At 33.0% G+C, this 19,499-nt stretch overlaps 1 protein-coding gene across 5 annotated transcripts in view; it reads right to left on the reverse strand.

Moving 5' to 3' along the window:
* Positions 1-19,499, reverse strand: part of LOC149488070 (uncharacterized) — a 91,867-nt gene that overhangs the window by 30,859 nt on the left and 41,509 nt on the right. For 3 of the 5 annotated variants that reach the window (XM_089696930.1, XM_089696929.1, XM_089696928.1), the window contains exon 2: positions 13,325-13,380. The exons of 1 other annotated variant lie outside the window; for it this stretch is intronic. The gene's annotated coding sequence lies outside the window, so the exon portion shown is untranslated. The remainder of the gene's footprint in view (positions 1-13,324; positions 13,381-19,499) is intronic. One more of the 5 variants, XM_089696932.1, reaches the window with a different exon arrangement.

Genomic DNA, 19,499 nt, shown 5'->3' on the forward strand with positions numbered 1-19,499 from the left:
TTGACCTCTACAGATTTAATATAAGTAGGTATACATATATTTAGATTCCAATTTCCATGTAACGTTAAATTCGACTATATAATAACTAACAGACAACGCAGGTTACTCTCGTTTCCGTAAGTTGAGGCGGCTACATATTCGGTCCTAATAACATGACTTTTTGTGAACGAAACGACAGCGCGGTTTAATTCGATGGCAACACCATCAGAAAAAAGGAAATATTTTTAACTTTGAAAAAATATTATGATTTACACTATTAATACTATTTTAACATTAACACAAAATATAAGACTGTGAGTGTGTAAAAATAAATCCAGCTAGTTTCACATCACACTTATGTTTATAATTAGGTATACGACATGAAAATATATTAATTACCAAGCAATAATCATACAGATAAATACTGAACAAAAGTATTAACAGTCAAAGTATATTTTTACTAACAACATGTAAATGATGAAGGAATAATAATTATCAACGAACTAACCTTTTTGTATTAGAGTCCCGCCTCGTGATCGAATTATTAAAACACGAAGATTTTTAAAAATGTAACCAATGAACACAATCAATATTAGATTAACTGTAATGGTGTCTAGTTTGACTTAAAATAATAAACATCTACCCTCACTTTTAAAAATGTAGTATATTCACACGAATTATAAGCGCACCTTATAGGGAAGGGAAGATATGGGTTAAAGAGTTAAATAAATAAATAACATAATTTTATTTAAATTATTAATTTTTAACATTGTGTTCAGTAGTGTTAACATGTAAATTGATTTGATTTTTACGAAATCTCATAGATGGCGCTGAATCAAATTTGTCTTTATAGTACTAAGATTCATTAAACAGTTTCTCTGCCCAAATAACGTAAATGACGTAGTTTTTATAGTGTAAAGCTAGATAATAGCATGGCTTACTCAAAAACAACATTTAAACATGAGTCTTTAGATTGTACGCTGTCGTAGTTCACGGAATACGTAAGAAAAGTAAAGGTTCACAGCTCCTCCCCCGGAGGTGATAGCATGATAATATGTTTAAAAAAACCTCACACGACCTGTTAGTAATATTCATGCAAAATTTGAAGTCAATCTATGCAGTACTTTTCGAGATTAGCTCGGACAAACATACAGACAAACAGACAAACAGACAAACAGACAAACAGACAAAAATTCTAAAAACTATATTTTTGGCTTCTATATCGATTATAGATCATGGATTATGTATTCTTTTAAAAAAATATTCAATGTACAGTTTTGACTTTCCTACGATTTTATTATATGTATAGATTGATTTATCGTAATTATTATGATAATGAATTGTATCTTGCTAGTAATACCATGTTAAAACACATCTTTAAACCCACTTTTCCCCCAACTGAATGTGCCCTTTGAGCTTCTTTATGATCTTCAACGTATACGCGATCACAATAATTAAAGTCTAATATGTTTCCATACGTACCTCCACCGGGATCTTCATGAGATAATTATAGTACACTAGGTTTCCGCCCGCGGCTTCGCCCGCGCAGTCAAAGAAAAACCTGCATAGTTCCCGTTCCCGTGGGATTTCCGGGATTACGTCATTTTCCCGAGATGAAAAGTAGCCTATGTCCTTTCTCGGGTATCAAAATATCTCCATACCAAATTTCATACAAATTGGTTCAGTAGTTTAGGCGTGATTGAGTAACAGACAGACAGACAGAGTTACTTTCGCATTTATAATATTAGTATGGATTAATCCTGTATAAAGAGCAGGTTCGCAAATTAATTTGTCTCTAATAAACGCTCAGGTAACATTTCTGAGTTGAATTATATTGACTTACCCGAGTTCAGATAGTTTGTAAGTTAGTTACAGACATAATGAAGTCTGGAATTAGTATCAAATTGAGTTACTCTGAACTTTGTTTTACAATTGTAAGTTCCTTTTAAAATATAAATACCTAGAGGTGTTTTGTTCATTATCATGTTATTGAGATTAGATTTTAGTATGTTTTATAGATCTTCTAACTCTTCCTTGATGCTATGTTTGCAATAAAATTTTCGATGCATCACTGCGTAAATAAAAACTGACTCTGGAATACATGAAACGTATTTCAATATTCATGTTTGTCATATTTCAACATGAGTACGAAGACAAAGTGGAAATATTAGCTTTACATGTTTACACTATTGTATAGAGAATTCATAAAATGGATCTAAATAAATATGTTCATAAATTATTCTGATATCTGCTACTTATAGAAATAATGCTGAAAGCTACTTAACTATTGAGAAATATATTATGCCTTTGACAAACTGATTTTCCGTTTGTATATTGGAAAAGGGCTTTACCGTAGTTGGGTTAATCTTGTTATTTATGAGCTTCTATAAGGTTGAGAATTATATATAAAACTTTACAATATGTATACAATTACTCAAATGTGAATACATAGTTTTCATTTATGATTCTGAAACTGATGCGATTGGCGATTATTCCACAATAATTTATGTAACAGCTAAAACTAAACTAATACAATGTTGTGACGCTATTATTTATGTTCGATGTTCTGATAAATGCTATTATAATATTGATTCAATTAATGTGTTATTTACAAAGTTACTACTATTCGATGTAACAATTAATTCTATTAATGACTAGCTGTTGCCCGCGACTTCGTCCGCGATTCGGTCGTTTTTCGTCATTCGTCGTTTAAAAAAAATACGTGACACTTTATTTTTGAATGTTCTTAATTGTCTCTTATAAAATTTAACTACATTAAAATTGAATACTCTGATAAGAAAATCTTAAAATCATCGAAAATCATAGACATCGAATATCTGAGGAAAACATGAATGAATGTGATTTAAATTCTACATTTCTTAGTAATTAAAATAATAATCTAAATTAAATGTAGATTAACAGTTTGAGCGCACCATTATAGAATATGTACCTAAGTAATAAATTACGTTAGTTTACATAGTAACTTTACTAAAAACACGATGACTTTCTTTCGCGCTCGGTACCACAAACTAAACATGTTTGTGGTACGTGGCCCGCGTCACTTTACCCCCCACGAGTTCCCCTCCGTTGCTATGCGAAAATACATTCGTCGCCCTACTGTAGGAAAAATTGTAATACTGCGGCCTGGGCGTTAGAACACGCTCAGGGAATTCCTGAGTGCTGATAGACTTCCGTCTATCGGCATTTATACCAATTTTATATTAATATCACCATCTTGAGGAAAAGCTTCTAATGTCGATTTAAAACGCATATATACGGATTAACCTGATGAATTAACATGTTCTAAAATTGTGAAATGAGTTCAGTTTTAAATTCGAGAAATATTGATTTCTTGTATTCGATTATTCGTCGTAGTCGAATACAAAATATATTTAAAGAAACTTAGGTTGGCCTTCAGGCAAAAGGGATCCTATCAAATGATAAACTTGACCTTGTATCTTAAAAGTAAGAATGAAAGGAGCATCTAATAATTGTTGAGCACCAAAGGATCATTTAAATCGCAATACTATAAGAGCTAATATTGTCTAAGAACTGTTTAGATTGCACATGTTCCTCTAAAACTTAAAAGTAGTGATTTCAAAGGTTCCGGCGTATCTTCAAACGAAAGCCGACTCCTTACTCCACTTTAAAGCATTACAAAAAGAACATACTACGTTAATATCGCCTATACAGAAGATGATCTGTAATCAATTGTGAGGTTATAAGCAAACCCACTTTTATATTATTTTGTCGGACCACACCACCGAATTTGTAGATTGATCTTCTATGTTTACCTCTAGTCATTAAGACTATGTCGAAATCTGTTTGCAATAAGACGGGCCTCTCGCTATTCGTCCGTTTAAAGAGACCAATAGTTTCAATTCTTAATCTTTCATTAAACAAACTTATTAATCGTTCTTGTCTCAAATAATGGTAATATTCGCGTCCCTACTCTAGTCATTGCTTATGCTCATGTTCATCTTCGAGAGATCGAATAATATTATGGTGCACCCTATTATTTGTCAAACGGTCTTCATGACGATCGTGATCAGCTGTGAGACGTAATTCCCTCTCAGTGAGGGTTTCGGTCTCACGGGATAGTACAATATGCCATTTGCGATCAGCTGTGAGACGTTATATATACCCTCAGTGAAGGTTTCGGTCTCACAGGATAGTACATGCCGTTCGCGGTCAGCTGTGAGCCGCAATTCTCGTTGTGAAGCGGTTTCAGGTTCGGCATAACACATGTTGTTTTCGGTCAATAGTAAGCCTCTTATCTCTAACGATCCTTGAGAACTCTTATTTCTCATTTTCTTAACTTTGCTCGAATTTCGATATATAAAGATTTTTTAGGTGGCACTGATGCGGGTGAATAAAAATTAAAACGGACTAAGAGTGTTATAATCTCAATCATCATCATCAATACATATAATAAAATTGTGGAAAAGTGATGTCTGTACAATTAAAATATGTAGAAAAAAATTAGCAGGTGTTATTATTATCGAGAAATCGAGAGAAACCATTTTTTTCTCTTAAAAGTGGGAGGGGTCCCACTTCCCGAACTCCGATTGACCGTAATTTATTTTTCCTTACATTTTTATCATATCCTTTTCTAATGGGTTTCATCCTACTGCGATTTTTTTTTGTTTCAAAAATTATCTACCCTGGTGTATAGGTAAATTTTCCACATAAAATGTCCTTTAAATTATGTCGTATTATATTTTTAACCCCCGACGCAAAAAGACTGGTGTTATGTGTTTGACCGCTATGTATTTCTGTGTGTGTGTGTGTGTCTGTCTATGGCACCGTAGCTGGCTAACAGGTAAACCGAATTAGATGCGGTTTTTTTTGTTAGGCAGAATATTTTCCGACGCTGGTTCTTAGATAAAGTGTATCAAAATTGGTTCATCCACTTATTATACCTACATAGGGGTAAAAGTGGGAATGAAAAAAATGAAAGTTATAATTTATTTTTAAAGATCGTCGGGAAGTTTATGAAATTATTTATTCCTTTTTCTATGCACTTTTCTTCGTCTAAACGGTTTAGTTACGTGCTCTCTCTCTCTTCAGCCTTTAGTTACGTGCGTGAGACAGGAAAGATCTAATTTGGATTTGTTTCTGGATTTGATAAAAACTGAGTATCGATTAAGCTGATCAGCGGCTACTGGCTACACCATAGATTATTAAAAACATCCGTTTAAGAAAGGAAGGAAATAGAATTTGCTCCTCTCCCCCCCCCCTGGTTCCTAAAAAATAATATGACATAATTTAAAAGAAATTTTACGTAGAATTAGTTAGGCATTTCTTTTTTGATTTTCGATATTATATACTAATCATAATTTTTAATTACGATATGTAGTAACTATTTGGTATAGGTTAGGCATTTCATTTCTTGATTTTCTTTAATAATTTGGTACGTAAGTTTTTTAGCTCAGTTTAGTAAGAAATTTTAATAACAATTCTTTTAATTATTTATGGTAGTACAACAGTACAGTATGGTTGTACGTATTTACTCAATAATTGTATGTTAAGTAGTAATTCAGCATGGGCATAGCCACGGTGGGGCTGGGTGGGGCGCTTACCCTGGCTTTGATCTGGTAGGTACTAATTGTGAAGGGGAGTGGGCGTGGGCGTGGGATTGGGACTGAACGTGGCATATGGCGTGGGAGTGCGAGTGGGCGCGGGAGTGGGAGCATGAAAATAAAAATGATTTTTTATTGTTGCCCCACCCTGAGCCCATGGTCATAGGTCCCATAGTCACTATTCCACGCGAACGAAGTCGCGGGGACAGCTAGTAGACAAATATAATCAGAAAGCTTTGAACTCCTAAGCTCAACCATAAAAGATAGACATTTATGATGTCGGGAGATATTTTTTATATAATATGGAGAACATTTCTTTCATACTTGATTTCTGTGTAGCTTTAACCATTAAGATACACGCATTAAGAACGCACACGCGACGAAAGCTTAAAAATGGAGTTGCTGCTCTGCTCACGAATATGAAAAAAAATTGTACCAAGTTTCGTTTAAATACGTCGAGTAGTTTTTGTTTCTATAACGGTTATACAGACAGACAGACGGACAAACATTTTTGACGTCGATGTCGATCTCTAATCACCTCGTGATAGTTATTTAGGAAATATATTTCATGTGCAGAATTGACCTCTACAGATTTAATATAAGTAGGTATACATATATTTAGATTCCAATTTCCATGTAACGTTAAATTCGACTATATAATAACTAACAGACAACGCAGGTTACTCTCGTTTCCGTAAGTTGAGGCGGCTACATATTCGGTCCTAATAACATGACTTTTTGTGAACGAAACGACAGCGCGGTTTAATTCGATGGCAACACCATCAGAAAAAAGGAAATATTTTTAACTTTGAAAAAATATTATGATTTACACTATTAATACTATTTTAACATTAACACAAAATATAAGACTGTGAGTGTGTAAAAATAAATCCAGCTAGTTTCACATCACACTTATGTTTATAATTAGGTATACGACATGAAAATATATTAATTACCAAGCAATAATCATACAGATAAATACTGAACAAAAGTATTAACAGTCAAAGTATATTTTTACTAACAACATGTAAATGATGAAGGAATAATAATTATCAACGAACTAACCTTTTTGTATTAGAGTCCCGCCTCGTGATCGAATTATTAAAACACGAAGATTTTTAAAAATGTAACCAATGAACACAATCAATATTAGATTAACTGTAATGGTGTCTAGTTTGACTTAAAATAATAAACATCTACCCTCACTTTTAAAAATGTAGTATATTCACACGAATTATAAGCGCACCTTATAGGGAAGGGAAGATATGGGTTAAAGAGTTAAATAAATAAATAACATAATTTTATTTAAATTATTAATTTTTAACATTGTGTTCAGTAGTGTTAACATGTAAATTGATTTGATTTTTACGAAATCTCATAGATGGCGCTGAATCAAATTTGTCTTTATAGTACTAAGATTCATTAAACAGTTTCTCTGCCCAAATAACGTAAATGACGTAGTTTTTATAGTGTAAAGCTAGATAATAGCATGGCTTACTCAAAAACAACATTTAAACATGAGTCTTTAGATTGTACGCTGTCGTAGTTCACGGAATACGTAAGAAAAGTAAAGGTTCACAGCTCCTCCCCCGGAGGTGATAGCATGATAATATGTTTAAAAAAACCTCACACGACCTGTTAGTAATATTCATGCAAAATTTGAAGTCAATCTATGCAGTACTTTTCGAGATTAGCTCGGACAAACATACAGACAAACAGACAAACAGACAAACAGACAAACAGACAAAAATTCTAAAAACTATATTTTTGGCTTCTATATCGATTATAGATCATGGATTATGTATTCTTTTAAAAAAATATTCAATGTACAGTTTTGACTTTCCTACGATTTTATTATATGTATAGATACATTGTTTACATGTTGCACTTCTTATTTTATGGTGAGTTTTACATTCAAGTGTACCTACGAGGGATTCGATATTATGGGATCAATATATTTATCGAATAAACTGACTATTACCAAACAACCAGAGATGGACATACATATTATTGGTCTACAGCTAATTAATTATAGAAGCAATCTACTAATCGAATAAGCTGATTGTTTTTCACCTAACATCCAGATATACAATGTGATACATAGTGCATATAGATGTATAGATAATAATCGATTAAAGAAGCAAACTATCGAATAAATCATCTATTACTAAACAAGCACTTCACTGACAGTGCACATCGAATCGTTTGCCATTCTCGCGTAACGCCTCGGGACATTATACGCTCGTTTGTTACAACCAATTGCTTGTGTTCCAGACTGGCTTCAAGTTGGGCTCAAATGGCGGAAAATTACTCGACAAATACGATTTGTAGGATGCTATGGATACGTATGGTAGATTTTAAGTTCAGTCACATATGCCTGCCCCTCTAGTCAAGTGGCTTTCTGTTAGCGTAGCGTTCAATAGAATAGACTACGAATGTATGAGATTGACGTAGGCTGTAGATAAACGTATCTACAGGTTACGTCAATCTCATACATTCGTAGTCTATTCTATTGAACGCTACGCTAACAGAAAGCCACTTGACTAGGGGGGCTGATCTGTATTGGCTAGGCTGCTAGGATATTAATACCTACGTGAATCAAACGTTACCGGTTACACGCACCCAAGCATGTGACTCATACTTGCATAGATGGTATACTCTTTTCTTTCTGGTTATGGTCGAATATCGACCAATAGTAGGTATAGTGTTAATCAGGCACACACATTGTGTTTTTACCCTAATATCACATTCTTATATTCATGCAACATTAGCTGCTTTTCTACGGGTTTTTACTAATGTACCCAAATTACAGTAAATTACCTTCCCTAAAGTTCAAATATTTTGGGCAAACAGCTATACCTAAGGGTCAATTCATTGTGCCTATTGATCAATTCACAAACCACATCAAAGGATGATAGACTGCAATTATCCTAGGAAATACTGTTTCATCTTCCAGCTATTCTGAAGCATAAATTAGCCAAGCCTTAGTGCTCTTAGCGTTTCTTAGTATGAGGACATTACACGCTTATGGCTGCGTTGATTTCGGTGTAAATAGCGGAAAATTACCCCAGACGCTACTAATGCGTTCCCCACTAAGACCTCATTCGCACGAGAGTTAAAAAAGCGTTGCGTTAAAACCCGGCGTTGGCGCTTTTTAAACGTTCTCTCTGTGGTTGTTCATACTAACGCTTTAAAATCACTCATGTCTCGTCTCTGGCTTCAGTAAGACGTGGAAATGGTTTCTGCTAAAATAATTACGTAATGTCAGTTGCGTAATATCTTTATGATATTTATATTATTATATTTGCTTAGAATTCCTCGGAAAGTTTGTTCTTAATAAACCACTTGTAGGTACCTACTTAGGTATTTGTTCAAACTCGTCATCGATAAACATGTTACTTAAAGGAATATGATAAAAATACCTACTGTTTTAATTTTTATATGTTAGGTATATTTGAAAGAAAGAAAGAAGGAAAGATTGGCACTAGCGATTTGTGTTATTAAAAGACGAAAAAGAAAACAAAAGGCATTCTGGGTACATCCTCTGAATGAACAGAGATACTTAAAAGGGCAGTTTGTGACACTGTACGAAGAGTTAAGGCAATACCCCGGAATTTTTTTAATTATTTTCAAATGTCTATAACGATTTTGAATACAGGAACGGACGAGACTCCACATCTATAATTAATAGTTCGGGATCAACAATCCACGACATCGTATCGATTTTCTGATGATTATAAGCACAACAAACACGTGCTACCGCTGAGCGAGCGTACTGCATACTGAACGCAGCGCCGGCGCTTTTTTAGCGCTCGTCTGAATAATAGTAAGAAGTTTCCTATGGTCTATTTTATTTAACGCCCAACGCCGAGCGTTGAAAATAGAACACTGCTCGATAAAAAAGCGTCGCGCTTTAAAAGCGCTGACGTGTGAACATATACTTGGGAATGCATTTGTTCTATTTGGACGCTTTTTTAACGGACGTTAAAAAAGCTCTCGTGTGAATGAGGTCTTATTTCTTTACAGGATATGAACGAGAATTTACTAGTTGAGACTCGCGTCTTCGCTCCTACAAAATGTGGACTTATTGACGTAAATTATCTGAAGAAGAGATGAAGATCCATCATATAAAATACTCAATTATAAAAGCATTTAAAAAATAAATGTATACTTATTAAAATATTACGTTTTGGATTAATTATTTTTCTTTTGATTACAAAGCATTTTGTACTATATTAATTTTACGTGTTGCTGTTACATTATACAGAGTAATGATTGCTCAGTATGTACATTTTCTACAAATTTTCATGTGAAGGACACTCAGCATTGCCTTTTTGCGACATATTTGTTAAAGTACGGTTTTATTTGGTTTTCACAGTTGCTTTTTGCATAATTTTAATAGCTTATTATAAAAAAATATACTTTAAATATCATTTAATAGCTTCTGGTTTAAATAAAAATAATACTCTTACAATTTTAATAACCAACTCTGAATTTATTATTACGAAATCGCACCAAATATAAACATTGAAATTAAACTGAAACCACATTCAATTAAGATCCGACAAAATCGAGATAATCATGCATTATGTATCGACATAAACTCTTATATAAAGAAAAAAGCAATACAATTAATGAGTATCGATACAAAGAGCATGTGCATCATAATTACATAAACTAAACGGTATCAATCAGTGAAAGTAATATGGAAATCGCGCCACTTTTGTACTTTCCCTCTTATGTTTTAGAAAACAGTAAGACACTGGACGTGGAAACATCACAGCCGTGTCCGATTAAACCGACCAAAACTGCACTTAAATGTACAAGAGATGGTGAACAAAAATCTGTACATATATCTAATATATCTAATAGGAGTTGAACGTTCAAAAGCGCTTCTAAAAGGAGTTGAAGCATAGATTACTAAATAGTTACTACGTAAGTTGATGGTTGAAACGAGCTTCTTAAAGTTTCTATGTACGAATAGTGCCCAATAAGACAGATATGATAAATTTGTACGCAATTGTTAAAACAATGTTACTTTAAAAGCGCTTCTGAAAGAAGTTGAAGCATAGATTACTAAATAGTTACTACATAAGTTGAACGTTTGAAAATGCTTCTAAAAGTTTTTATGTGTACATAGTACCCTGTAAACTTTTAAAACGGGCAACTTCTGGAAAACAATTACGTTTAAGAGCATTTAGAGCATCTACGGCTACTAACCTAACAAAGTCTTTAAGTATTTATTCTTAACTAGCTTTCCGCCCGCGGCTTCGCCCGCGTTTTCAAAGAAAAACCCGTTCCCGTAGGATTTCCGGGATAAAACCTATCCTATGTCCTTTCTCGGGTATCAAAATATCTCTATACCAAATTTCATGCAAATTGGTTCAGTAGTTAAGGCATGATTGAGTAACAGACAGACAGACAGAGTTACTTTCGCATTTATAATATTAGTATGGATTTGATATTTTTGGTTTAATGGCATTCAAATGCTTTATAAATATAAATGTATTAAGAATAGAAAAAATTCGATCACGAGGCGGGACGAATCACGAGGCGATCGAATTTTTTCTATTCTTAATACATTTATATTTATTCTTAGCTACATAACATGAACTTAAAAACATCAAATTTGATGATAATAATAAATAATAACGCATTTAATATAACATTTTAATTTAAATTCCAAACATGCATTCAAATTTCAAAGTTAAGATTTCACATTCCCATGGCATAAAAAATCATTTTCATTTTCATTTAAATAAATAAAATTTACATCTTTAAAATCTCCACCATCTCTTACGCTACAATTGTTACGGTTAGACGCTCACGGTCGCCAAAATGCTCGTTACCAAATGAGAATACACGTTTATATCATTAAATGCGCACAAAAACAGCGAACAATATTGCCGGAGCAACCATTCACTTTTTGCTGGGTAATTATTTTCTTTGATTTGCTTTAGGATATTTATTTATTTATACTTTATTGCTCTAAACCTTTAAAATGAAACATAATCGAATAATTAATGAAAACAATAGGCAGTCTTATCGCTATATAGCGATTTCTTCCAGACAACCAGACGTAAGGAGAGAAATCAGTTAAAGGAGAGGAGTACCCTCAAATTAAAGCCAAAGTATTTAAATTGGTTTTATTCATAAAATACGTAGGATAGGAAAAGGGCTGATTAAGGGTAAATGGGAGAATTACAAGTTTCTTTATGTTCTAAACTGTTCTGGATCTTGCTAATTAGTTTGTTGTATAAAAGTTATTTAGCCCTTTGGGCAAGGTCGATTAATTTGGGTCTCGGTATTATTACAATAAGGGAAACAACTTATTACTATGGGGCTGGAGATATAGATCTTACAATTCTATTTCCTTTCCGAATCTTTCTTATTTTGGCAAAATATTACTTTTACAGAAGATATAGCAGTGATATCTTAGCTCCTTCATTTCTACATCATAAAAAGCGTAACATATCAAGTGCGACTTTAATAAATTCTAAGATAAACAATGTTTAGGCAAAGCGACAAATCTCGATCCGTATAATGGAAAGTTCACCGACCCCACACAAAGAAGACGTCGAAATAGGCGCGTCTTTTGCAGCACTCCGCTATATTGCAAACACATTTCCATTTTCCGTATATTCTGACAGCGGAACCTTCATCCCGCACTCCGTAGCTGATATTCGAGGATTGCCATGAGCACAATATAGTATGTACATAGACATTTTTGGGTAAATATTTGGTTCTATAGGACTGCGTATCTAGCAATTTTAACGAGTATAATATTAGCTTCACTGGTATGTTGTATCTAAATTTTTTACACATAATATTAAGGATCGATGACAACAACAATTTCATGAGGTATTAAAACGTGTTTTTTAGTTCTTTAAACCATATATATTTAGGTATTTTTTTCTATAGTAGTGCAGACAACTACGGCTAATGGCTTCATATAATTAACTCTTAGTTTTGCTTCATTCCGAATTATACTTTGTGCTCGTTAATTAAAATTTAATTTGGCCCGTCGACAAACGGTTCAGCGTTAACACGGTTTTACACTTTATCTCAGTTCCTTCTCAATTAATCCTGTTTCCACATAGTTGTCTTTTGTTTCCATTTCCTTCTCTCGGTAAGGTTTAGTAAATATGTAACTGTGGTATCGTTTTATCTATAAATACCCGTAATACTTAAATAATAATACGTAATACGTAAACTCTAGATCAATTCTTGAGTATAACGTTTTAATAAAATTAATAAACACTAAAAAACTTGTAAAGGAAATCAGTCATACAATGGAAAGCGCTACTAGGGCATCATTTATCGTATGGCCGTTAGCAAGAAATCTACAGTCCGATTTTCATCTAATGAATCCAACTCCATCACCATATTTAATCAAAATCGTCTATACGAACTAAGCCATGAAGAAAGGTATTCCTACTAAATGAGTTTTCAATCCTCTACAAGTGCTGTAATACATAATTGATGTTCGCCCGTCTAACAAATTGAAATAACTTTTTAATTTTTTGGACTTAAAGTAGAATGAAGAAAATTCATTGTCTCTCGTACAATGTGAGTATAATTGAAAAACGGCCACTCTCATAAATGGAAAATTTTAATTTCATACTACTTTAGTTATAACGCAAGATTTATATGAGAAAATATGAAATTATTAGAGATGAAATAGTAGATATTGTCTTTTAGAACAACCTATGAGTATTTACACAAGTTCATCACGATTATTAAAATGTATTAATAACACTTACCTAATATAGGCCGATTGATATCACTCGTAGTTCATAAGGTGACTACATCTGTCTACCTGTAACAAAAATAAAACATTATTAATATATTGTAACTCGTCCAGGATTAAAAGCAATATAAATAAGTTAATAATATATTACAGTAAGAGTTTGGGCTTTTTCTTTATCCATTTCCTAATAAACTGCTTGGATCACCTATTGGTTGAAATTCAACAACGATAGAAGTATTGTACATCACGATTCGTACACGTACGGCACGACACATAAGACTGAAGTATAAAGTGATCTCCCCATACAGAGACTACATTACATTTATGCCGTTAACATCCCCTATTTCTAAAATAGGTAAGTACTTTAAATCAAAACACATCTGTCTAAACCGAACATTAATAACTGTAGCAATTACAGGCTAGAAAGAAACTTCGTATCATCAATTAGTGCTGGAACCAAATCGATTTTGCCCCAATATTTGATTGAATACTTCATTAGTTATCCAGGTCCTGACCTTCAGTCTAGAAAGGCTTTACAAAAACATAACAATTTACGTCAACCTTACCTAATCCAATGCGACTTATAGATTGCTGACGAAATTGCAAAATTGTGATAAAATATGATTATAAGGTAACCCGAGAGCTTAAGAAATTTGGGTCAGTTATAATGTGAGTAATGCTGCCAACATTGAGGATAAAATCAAAGTTAAACTTAAGTACAGTCTCACAATAAAGATCAAACGGATTGAAATACAAAGGCTCATAATAGTGCTATGGCTTATGATGCTTTACCTATACCACGAAGTCGTGATTTATTAGACAAAATAACAATTTTCACAAGCCTTTTGAAGAACTTCAAAGATATCAACTGCCTTTCTTTTTTATATGGATTGCGCTGATAAGATACTTAAACATAAATCGGGGGTAATAAAAATAGTACATATTTATAAAAAAGATAGTTAAACTACGCTAAAATGTTTAAAATTACAGTTAAATATAGCAGAGATACTGCAAACCCGATGCTAACAAAAATAAAATACACCGTAACAACTGGAATAGAATTAGTAACCATTTGACTCTGTATTATAAACAAATAAAATATTATCTCATACATTACACTCCAAGATCAAAGAGAATGTTTCATGTTCAGAAGTCTTACCGTGTTAATACGAGCAAAGAAATTGTTTATCTTACGATGCATATTATTTATCTCCCGTTGACTTGTTGAGTCATCTAAAATATACACAACTCCACAAAGATTATGCCATGCGTGATTAATACCTGTACATCTGACTCATAAGTTAATAGTTATCAAGTATAAGTACCTATATGTCAAGTTAAAGTACGTGTACGTGTATGCGGATCACGTCTATATAAAGGTCGTAGTCTTTATAAGATAATTGGTTTAATTGCTTATAATTCATGTCTCATTAGAAATTAATAATATTAATTGGACTGTTGCGAAGTTTTCAATAGCACTGCAGTTAACGAAGTTATAAATTATATCTACACTTATTTCAATTGATGGAGGAAATGTTTAAGATGATGTATTGCACATTTGTTTCATTGATAAATTAATAAATACTGATCTTTATAGGACGAAGAAAGAACGAAAAAAGAGCATCGAAAGCTGATAGCTTTCGATGCTCTTTTTTATTTGTCTCCATCGAAGATCAAACCCAGAACCCTTGAATTTTACGTAAAACCAAGTTAGTAAACGGTCTCACGCCCAAAACTCAATAGATACTACAAAACAATATTTAACTTCCATTAAAAATTACACGGGTAATGTATTTATAGGCATGATCAAACAAAAAGTTGAACGAAATACACTTTGGAATACGATTTCAGCAAATTTTCCATTCGAGGGCAGATAAATTCGTAAAGGGCCACAGCTCCGGACTTAGCGAACTTATTCAAGTTTAAAAATACTTTTATGGGCGCTTCTTCTTACTTATCGGAGCAACGAACGATTGAATTAGAAGTACGAAGATATATATTTGCGGGGTTTATTTATTTCTTGTGTTTGGTGAACCATTATGGAATTACGTGTTTGTTTTTAAGGCGCTTTTTGGGATTGTAGGAATTATTTTAATTGCTTTATATCTTTTAATCAATTGATTGCAGACTATTTTTAAATCTTATTAACCAGAAAAAGTAGTCCAGCACTATCCAGCTTCTTTTCAGCTAATAAATTGTAGCATTGTGGTTTAAAATATCGATGAAAACGACATATAATATGGTCTGGAAATTGCTAAAATTTTCAAGATATTTATTTAATTAAATGTTAGAGGTGTTGTTATTATTTCAGTAATATTATTGGCTACATAATCCCTTCGGGCAGAACACGTGTAATATTGTGTTTAGTTAGCTCACGAGTAATTTAGCCTTCGAATGGGATTATTCCTATAAATGTATTGAAACTATTAAAATGATAGATACTGTTCAGACAATTTAGTCCAATAGTGAAAACAATTCTGATGATTAACGACACCTCATAAGTCAATATAATCCAGCAGTTTGGGCTGCAGGCCATACAAAGAAATATACATACACTCGAAGAACATAACCCTCCATTTAACACAGCCGGGTAAAAATTCAAATGTATTTGTGATATTTATTAAGTGAAATAGCCAGTAGGTATGTGAGATAGTCTGGTATGTTCAAAACGTGATATCAATACTATAAATCACGACGCAGTTGTTTGAAACTTCGATCGTGGTAACATGCAGATAGTAAATAATGTCTACTAAACTACATAATATATAACATCACATTATTAAGTATACTAAACTTGCTGTTCGCAGCAGCTTCACCAAAGTAGATTCGGGATGAAAAAATATAGCCGTTATTCAATATGAATTGAGCATTTTAAGTAAGATGATAATAAATAATTAAAATCGACCGAGCAGTTTTTGCTTTCAACCGCAACAAACAAACAAAAAATCAATCCTTCATTTCATATGATGAGCTTAGATATAAAAAAAATATTAAGGCAAGAACATAATATTGTTCTAACTACTGATCTGAAGACGTATGTGTAATTCGATAAGTCGATTATAATTGTATAAAATAAATTGTCTATATAATAAATACAATTTGCAGTGGCTTAGCACAGCTCTTGCGACATTAGTATCGTATTGAATTCCATCGTATGTTTGTTCAGCAAATAATGGTCTAGAATATGTGTTTTGTGCCTTCAAAGAGCCTTGAGAATTGAACGTACTTGGTATTAAACCGCTACTAATGTAAATAATATCACTGCTAACGTTGTATTTATTTAAACTACATGGTTTTCGAAATAACTGGTTCAATTTACCTTGCTGAAAACACCTGCTTTAGATAAATTCTTAGTATCAGGTCATTTATATGCTTTATTGAGCTAAGTTTGCGCATTACGTATTCAAAATGTTCAACTAGTTCAAATCCCTATACCATCTCTGAAAGTACTAGGATGTCATATAATCCAGGAGTGTACCATCCACATAAGCTGTATAATCATCTGTAACCGATACCTCTCGTTGTCGTGTGGTCTGAATACTATTACTGGATTCGCTCGACAGCGTTACTACAATACTGGCAACAGTACCTCCAAATAATTCAAAATTGAACTCTATTCCAACTGCATACGGTACTTTGGGCGTGTCACGTTTGTGGCCGTCATTAAGGTGCGGTGTGCATGACATATTAAGGCCGCGTATTGTATGTCGTATAATGACGAGATTAGAAAATTGGATGAAGTTTTGAAACAAGACGAAACAGAATACAAATGCTTATGCTGGTTGAAGGTTCTTTGTTCCATTATAATAATTACATGACATGTATACTGTAAATAAGTAGTTATGTTATATTTATGCAAAGAAACCATGTTCAATTGACATGGTGACACATAATATAAAGTAGATTTGAAAACAACGATAAAATCATCTATTCAGTCTGAGATTGAGGTTAGTTATCGTAACCCTATCTGAAAATAGACAAATAGACTAGTCATTCCACTAAAGGGATAGTCATGTATTTTTCCTACCCAAAGAATATGACTCAAAACAAATTTTCCGTCAATGTCAACTTTCCTGTTGGAAATAACAACACAATGATAAGTAACACGGACAAACTGAACCAAATAAATACACAACCAGTTAAGTTCGCACTGTACGAATCGATGGCAATTAAAAACCAACACCCACACAACAATTATTATAGCAAACATGCTTATGGCAATAACTATAATTAGACGCTAAACATACCTTACAATAGCGATGATAGCGTAAACAAAGATCAGAATAGCAATGCTGACTAACCAGTTAAACAGTGGTTACAATAAAATCCACAAAAGGAAGCGGGCGATGACTCTGCTGAAACGGTGTTAGCTCCACTAATATGGACACAGATGTTTAAGCAAGTAGCTAGTATTGTTTGCATAGCGCTTAGAATTATGAATAGCAACCTTTCTTTTTACCGCATTTACATTTGTACAGTTTTAGATTGTGTTTATGATAAGATGACGTAACACGCTTTTATGAGTTTATAAAATCAACTATGCAAATTCTTTCTGTTCAAAATGTATCCGATTTTAGTTCGGGTTTTTTAAACAAAGTATTTTTTTAAGTTACTATGAAACTAAACTATTATTTTCACATAAGTATTTGATATGTCTAGTTGATAATATCATAGGAAGACATGGACGAAGGGAAGAGAGGCCTTTGCCCAGCAGTGGGAAAGCCATGGCTGAATAATAAATACATAAGTTGATAATAACCAAAGTATTATGCCCTATATTATGACCTGAAGATATTTCTAGTGTTTTGCCTACTGGTGATGGGACGAAACACTACATAACCAATTTATTTATAAATATTTAGGTTTTTTAATTGAGGACAAAACGACCTCAAGCGCTATCTATGTAAATTGAATAAGCTCCAAGCCATAAACAACAATATACAATCTAATTACAAACGTACAGCTAGAAACAATTTACAGAACCAACTGTAACCTATGTATATCTAACCTGGCGAGGAAAAACACGGCTCACCAGTAAAACAGTTTCAGAGATATTATTAATGTTCACCTTGCAGTTATTATCATTAACACCATCCGTAGTTAGGATTCATAGATTATGTTAGTTTTTATTCAAACGGAATTTCTAGTAGTGATGAGTTAATGCACAAGTTTCTAGTTATAACTTATTGGAAACAGTTAATATGTATTTTTTTGAATTTTTAAGAAATGGATTTCATAATAAATTCCTTCATACGCATTCATTGGGGCTAGTAGGTGCGTTGACTGGTCCGTGACTTAAAATATCTTTAAAATTATCCATTTTAATGAAGTAATTAACATTTTAAATTCAGTCAAACAAAATAAATAATAATAATGTTACATAGTCAACGAAATATTGGGCGAAGTCTACGAGACACGCTCATTTAAACTTAATAGATTCAACGGAGGTAAAGTGAATTTGCATTGTTGTCTAGCTCTTAAGGAACGCTTATAAATAGAATAAAAACGATAGCGACATAGAAATAGACGAAATAAGAGGGCAGAATACTATGATCGATAAAATAATCACATTGTCTCCTAAATTGTCTGCTAGACTTCCATTAATAGTTTCGAAACGTATTGTGTTATTGCTATGAATTTCTAGACCAAATAACGCTCATGCGTTATTATGAAAAGATTATATAAATCTTTATAGATTTTAAGCTATGCAAAACACTATTCTAAACATCTCACGTTATAAGGAAATGTGGATGGCATAAATCTATGGCCAGAAGTATTAACAAAAGTTTGGCACTGATACAGGATGTTACATTTCCAACGATATTGATGGCATTCGTATTGCACGACCACAAATGTTGTCACAACTTAGACTACAAATCGGCTAGATTTCACTCAAGTTATTCTTCTTTTAATTTGCCAGTCTTTTCATTATTTAGTTCACATTGCGCATCATAAGATATCAAATTTCAAACAACTAAAATTGTTGTTGCAACTTCTATAGTTACGGCCATATTCCTCTTTCAAAAGTAATTCCTCCTTTCCTTTTCCAGTCTTTACAGTATTTCGTCCAAATTGCGTATCATCAGAGTATCAAATTCACAGCGTTGTATAAATTGGTTGGTCCGATTTCAATATTGAAACAAGCCAAGGCCGTGACTTTTACTTGTGGTACAATAGCCGACATTGAT

Source organism: Colias philodice, chromosome 6 (genome assembly GCF_061535455.1).
Source record: "Colias philodice isolate Cphi_HAF_F1 chromosome 6, ilColPhil1 Martin Lab GWU primary, whole genome shotgun sequence".
Classification (NCBI taxonomy): domain Eukaryota; kingdom Metazoa; phylum Arthropoda; class Insecta; order Lepidoptera; family Pieridae; genus Colias; species Colias philodice.